Here is a 5,797-nt window from a genome sequence, read left to right as displayed (position 1 = left end):
AGCCAGAGAGGCTACGTATCCCAAAGGCTGCAAAGCCAGTGATTTCCATGAGGCTAAACTCACTGCTGGCCCTCTCTGCCATCTTCTAGAAGTTGGCTGAGAAATAGAGAGATCACCCCTCACCTGTTCTTCTAGGGTCAGACTATTCTTCCAGGATGAGACCTTGAGACACTCACTTCCCAGGATTTTAGAAGTTTCCCCTCCCAGAGCAGGTTCTAACTGGCCACAGTAACAATATAGCAACCTGCTTGCAGTGAGAGGGTGGGACTCTCTCACTGAGAGTGAGTGGGATGTCACCCACTCCACCATCACTGCCCCCCGCCTTTGAGGACCACGGCAGCTTGCTCCTGAAGGCCAAGGTCTCAGCTTGAAACCAAGCCCCATGGCCCAAAGCAAAAACAAACAAATAGGGATCTGCAGCTGGAAGATTCCAGTATCTCCATTTTTCACAGTATCTTTTGTCCTTGATTTTCCCTTCTCCTCTCTCCCACTCCAGTGCCATTTGGCCGACACACAGAAGACTCTGTACCCGATGAACTAGAGACACAAGGAAGGTCTCGCTAATCCATCCATCTTACCAGAGGTTAGAGATTGCCCTAACATCTCTAGGGGAATTTAGGGACGGGATTGTTGGTGTTCCAGGGTAAAATTAGAGTTTGAAATTCCTTGTCTACACGTGGGATCCAACCAGCACAAGAGATGACCATCATTGTCTCTTTTATTTCCAGCAATAAACCAGAATCCTAAAGCTGTCTCTAGCTGACCCCACCTAGCCAGCTGGTGGGTCCTGTGAGGACTCATGTCACCCCCCCCTAAGTCTCCCAGCAGAGGTCTGCCAGGTCTATGAATCGGGTCTCCCTGATTCTGGTCTGGGCAGCAACCTGGGTCCACCAGCTGTACAGCCGCAGTGCCACTGGGTGACACCCAGGAGCCAGCAGGGCGTCAGCAGTAGTTCTGGGGAGTGATTTTTTTTTTTTTTTTTTTTTTTTTGCGGTACGCGGGCCTCTCACCGCTGTGGCCTCTCCCGTTGCGGAGCACAGGCTCCGGACACGCAGGCTCAGCGGCCATGGCTCACGGGCTCAGCCGCTCCGCGGCATGTGGGATCTTCCCGGACCGGGGCACGAACCCGTGTCCCCTGCATCGGCAGGCGGACTCTCAACCACTGCGCCACCAGGGAAGCCCTGGGGAGTGATTTTGCTTGTGGTTCTTCCTTTTGTCCCTGTGCCTTTAGAAGGTCCGAGTGTTCTTCTTCCTCGGGATTCTGTGAGCCACTCAATTGCTTTCCTGTTTCCAAAGAAAAAGAGTGGTCAGGCACACACACGAGAGAGACAGAGACACAAAGACAGTGACACAGAGACAAAGAGACAGAAAGAAACAAAGGATGAAAATACTCTAATCCTTGGAACTGTCGTTAAACCATAGGCACTGGTCTCTGTCCCTCTTCTGCTCCCTCTGGACTGAGCTTTCTGTCCTCAGCCACGCTCCTGGAGGCCCCATGAGTTCAGAGCCCAGTTTTGTCCCGTGGCTTCAAACCTTACCCCTCAGGCTGGAACAAATACCCAGTCCCTGCTCATTATCAAGCCACCCTCCTTCTACCCGCTGCCCACACCTCCTCTGACACAGAGAAACGTACACACACGTGTACACACCCCACACCCACCTCACACACAACTACTCTGGCTCGTGTTCCACTCTGCATTTTCCAAAAGGCATTGCTAGAAGGGGACGCATTCCATCCTCCAGCTCCTGGTCTGTTCGTGTTCAGCCCCCCTCAGGACTGCAGGGCCTCGGGCAGGGGAACCGGGAGGGAGCAGAGGGGGTCGGCATACAGAGTCTGAGCTGTTACGTGGAGACCAATCGAATGCAGCTCACGTCTACTCCATGATTTTAAACGATGGGAAATCAGCACTCCAAACATTGGACCCAAAGGTTTTTCTTTCACTTGCTACTCTGGAGGGGTAATTTTCATCCAGGTGTGGCATGTGCACAGCCAGGGACTCCTGCCAAGTCATCAGATGCCTCTGAACTCCTCTTGAGCCAACACCTAACTTTCTTCTTTTGGGCAAGCTGGGGCTCCTTTGTGAAGAAGGGTAACTCAATGTCACTTTGAATGAATGAATGAATCAGAGGAAAGAGCTCCCGTTAGAGGACTGATGGTGAACATTTCAGGGAATTTTAGAAAGCTCAGCCCTGTGAGAAAACCAACCACCAGAGGATACTCTAAAACAAAATACAAGCAAATACAAGGTTGAGGGAACATTCTGTGCGCACTCAGAATGTCAGGGAGCTCAGAGGAAAGGACAGATTGCTGTTGGAAGGTGACATCGAGATGTGTGTGTTTCCCCCAGGGCCGACTGCTGCGGTAACTTGCTCTGCGTAGCGGCCACTCCCTCCCTTACGACACCGTCCCAGTCAGCCGATCACAACTGCCCGGTCCATCTTGAAGCCTGTCGGCTATCTAGCACTGGCTGCTATGGACGTGACTCACTCCCTGAGATTCTCTGGGGCAGCAGTTGAGAACTTGGCTCTGGAGGGAAAAGCCTTGCGGTTTGAATCCTGGCTTCCCTGCTTGCCTTCTCTGGGCTCCAGTTTAAAATGGGAACAACAACAGCAACTCTAACAGTGTTCTTGCGAGGATTAGATAAATTGATCCATATGAAGGTGTATTAGTCCGGGTTCAGCCGAAGAAATAAAACCAGTAGGAGATATACACTAAGCGGTTTGTTGCAAGGAATTGGCTTATGTGATTGTGGGGCTGGCCGGGTGAGTCTGAAATCCACTTGGAGGCCGTCAGGAAGGGCCGGCTGGAACTGAGACGCCGGCTGAAGCTGCAGGCCCCAGGTGGAATTTCTTCTCCTTCAGGGAAGCCTCAGCTCTGCTCTTAAGACCTTTGAACTGATTGAATCAGGCCCACCCAGCTTGCCTAGGATCATCCCCTTTACTTAAAGTCACTGGTTTGGGACTTTAATGACATCTACCTTCACAGCAACACCTAAGTTAGCATTTGGTTGAATAACTGGAAACTCAGGCCTAGGCAGAGTGACATATAAAACTGCCCATCACAGAAGGGTGAGCACCGTGGCTGGCTCCTGGTAACCCATCACTCAAGAACATTCAGCTATTATTTTTTTTAGGATTCAAAAGCATCTACTATGAAGTTGACATGATGAGTCAAGCTTCCCCCCTCCATCTTACCTGACCCATAGCTTTCTCTTCCTCACTTCCAAATCTTCTTCCAAAGAAGGCTGAAGACTCACCCTAAGGAGTCAAAAGGAAGGTGACCCTCTTCTATTCATCCTCTCGGCAAACACTGCCTGGGCACGCTCTGTGCCAGCTCAGGTCCAGGAGCTGTACGTGCAGATGCAGGTACGAGTTAGTCCCTGCCCGCCTGAAGGCCTGGACGCAGCGACCCACCCTCCGTGGTTCCTCTCGTCTGGTCACGCACGCCCTGCCCGGCCTGTAGACCTCCTCTACAGCTGTCCTCCATCAGCACCTGACTAAAGGGGCAGACAGCAAGTCCAAACTCTGAACTATGCACCCACCCAGAGGGGCACTTTTTCTAAATCACTCTAAGAAGCCAAGAAGCTAGTGCATTTAACCACAGACATCAACAGAAGGGAGATGCTCCCCAGGGAGTCACATGCTATTTAACACAGGACACCCCAGTTCCCCGTCACAGGGCACACACATGATGCAGTGAAGAGCATGTCTCAGCCCCTCAGAGTATTTCCACTCCTATTCTGGTCTGCAGGCCCTTCTAAGCACCCACCTTGGTGGCCTCTGCCCTCTATTGATCATTTCCAGTTCCCCACACCCTACCTCCTCCAATTCCCAGAGAGGCCATGCTCTGTCCAGTGGCCACTGTGATCCCACTCCTTCATCCCAGGCCGAAGCTGCCCTGCTCCATGGCATGGTGACGGTGCCCACTAACCTAGGACAAACGTGTCCCAGGGCCATGGTTCTCCTGCCAGTCTACACTTGTCCAGTTCTCATCCGCCCTTGCAGAACCCATGATGGCCCAGAGAGCTCCCCCCACCCTTTCCAGGAGCTCAACTTTCTAGTTACATGAGGTTGGCAGAGTTAATTAACCTGTCTGAGCTTGAATTCCTCCTCTAAAAAATAGATATGATCATAAAACCCATTTCAAGGAGTTGTCATGAGAAGCAAGTGAAATAACATATGTGAAGTACCTGACACGTGGAACCCTGTCCATCTCCCGAATGCCCAGCCTCCCTGGCCAGCCCTTGCTGCCCACCCTCCCTCCAAGCTTACATGATATGGATCGGGTACATGAAGCCCACACTTAACCCACCTGATGTCATGGCATCCTAGCTCCGGCTCACCAGTCTCCAGGATACCACAGCATGGGGAGAAAGAGTATGTTTGCCTTCACATCTGCTGGGGAAGGCCTCCTACCCACAAGTGGAACCTGCAATAACATGAAGGGTTTGAACCGTCAGAGTTGTGATCAAAGGGAGACTGGGGAGTTTATGACAAGGAACTCATTTCATGAAAGAATGAGAAGCAGATGTAGCCTTTCCCCTTCCCCCCAACCTGTCCAGGACCCCAACAATATGGGCGGCAGTGCAGAGGACCCCAGCCTGTACTGAACCCCAGCACAGAGGAAGAACTCTGTCACCTGTCACACACTGTATCAATGTTAGTCCATATATTATAACTTAATTCCTCCCAGCTCCTGGGAAATGCAGCGCCTGGGGTGGACTGGGCTGGTTCTCTCCACCTGGCCTTGGAGAAACCTGCCTGTCCTCTAGAACAGGGGCATACCGGCCAAGGAACTTCCACAGGTGGGACCCTCAGGACCCCATCCCTCCTGCTGCAAGACCGACAAGGGGATCTAATGGCGGGCAGGTTTTGAAATCTCAGCCTTATGGAGATTTGGGGCTGGGTAATTCTTGGTCTATAGTATGTTTAGCAGCCTTCCTTGCCCACTCCTCCCTGGATTCCAGTAGCACCCACTCCCCAGTGGTAAGAACTAAAAGTGTCTTCAGACATTGCCAGATGTCCTCAGGAAGCAAAATCACCCCAGACAGAACCACAGAGCCCAAGTGCCTGCTGTGCCCTGGGTGCCCTTTTGAGTCAAGCAGCTGGAGGTCTTGTGACCCTGTGACTCTGGCCACCAGCAAATGGACAGGATCTCCGTCCTGGACCAGCTTCTGTGACATCACTTGGTTGGGTCAGGGCTCTTCAACTGCATGGTGACTCCCCACCCCTGACCAGGCTTGCTCTGGGTTTGGGGGATTGGAGTAGCATGTCATGGAAACAGGATGCTGGGAAGAAAACAAAGAGAAATAAATGCAGCAGGGACCACAGAGCAGGAGGTCCCAGCTTCCTGGAACCCATTAGATGACCAGTTCACTCTCTCAGCTCTATAATTCCACCTTTTCTACGACGATGACATACTACCTTTTAAATCATTTTTAAAGCCTTTATTTAAAGTAATTTATCTACTGCTAAATAATAACTATCAAAAGCTGTATTTCCCAAACTGGGATTTTTCATTACTGGTGTGAACAGGATATGTTATTTTTCAAGGATGTAGTTTTGTTACCAGACTGGGCCATTTTTATTTCATGCAAGTCAAGTGGGCATGGGTAATAAAATAAAAATAAAAACAGAAGGGAGCTAGTTATATTTTTTTTAATCCCACCGTTTTTTCAGAAGAAAATAAATCTGCCCCTTCAATCACTCCCACCAAATTAAACTTTCCATAATTATTGTAATGCAACATACATATAAATAGTACATATTATATATATAGTCACATGTATTTTCACCA

General features: G+C 50.5%; 1 long non-coding RNA gene across 1 annotated transcript; it reads right to left on the bottom strand.

The window, feature by feature from the left end:
* Nucleotides 1–1,030: 1,030 nt before the first annotated feature.
* On the bottom strand, nucleotides 1,031–5,234 carry LOC307182676. The gene is made up of 3 exons (XR_013827230.1): nucleotides 4,313–5,234; nucleotides 3,196–3,348; nucleotides 1,031–1,284 (listed from the first exon to the last, which is right to left on the bottom strand). It is a non-coding gene; the product is annotated as an uncharacterized lncRNA (long non-coding RNA).
* Between the last annotated feature and the right edge of the window lie 563 nt (nucleotides 5,235–5,797).

The sequence above is a fragment of the Stenella coeruleoalba genome (genome assembly GCF_951394435.1).
Source record: "Stenella coeruleoalba genome assembly, chromosome: 2".
NCBI lineage: Eukaryota > Metazoa > Chordata > Mammalia > Artiodactyla > Delphinidae > Stenella > Stenella coeruleoalba.
This window is presented reverse-complemented; position numbering and strand designations above follow the sequence as displayed.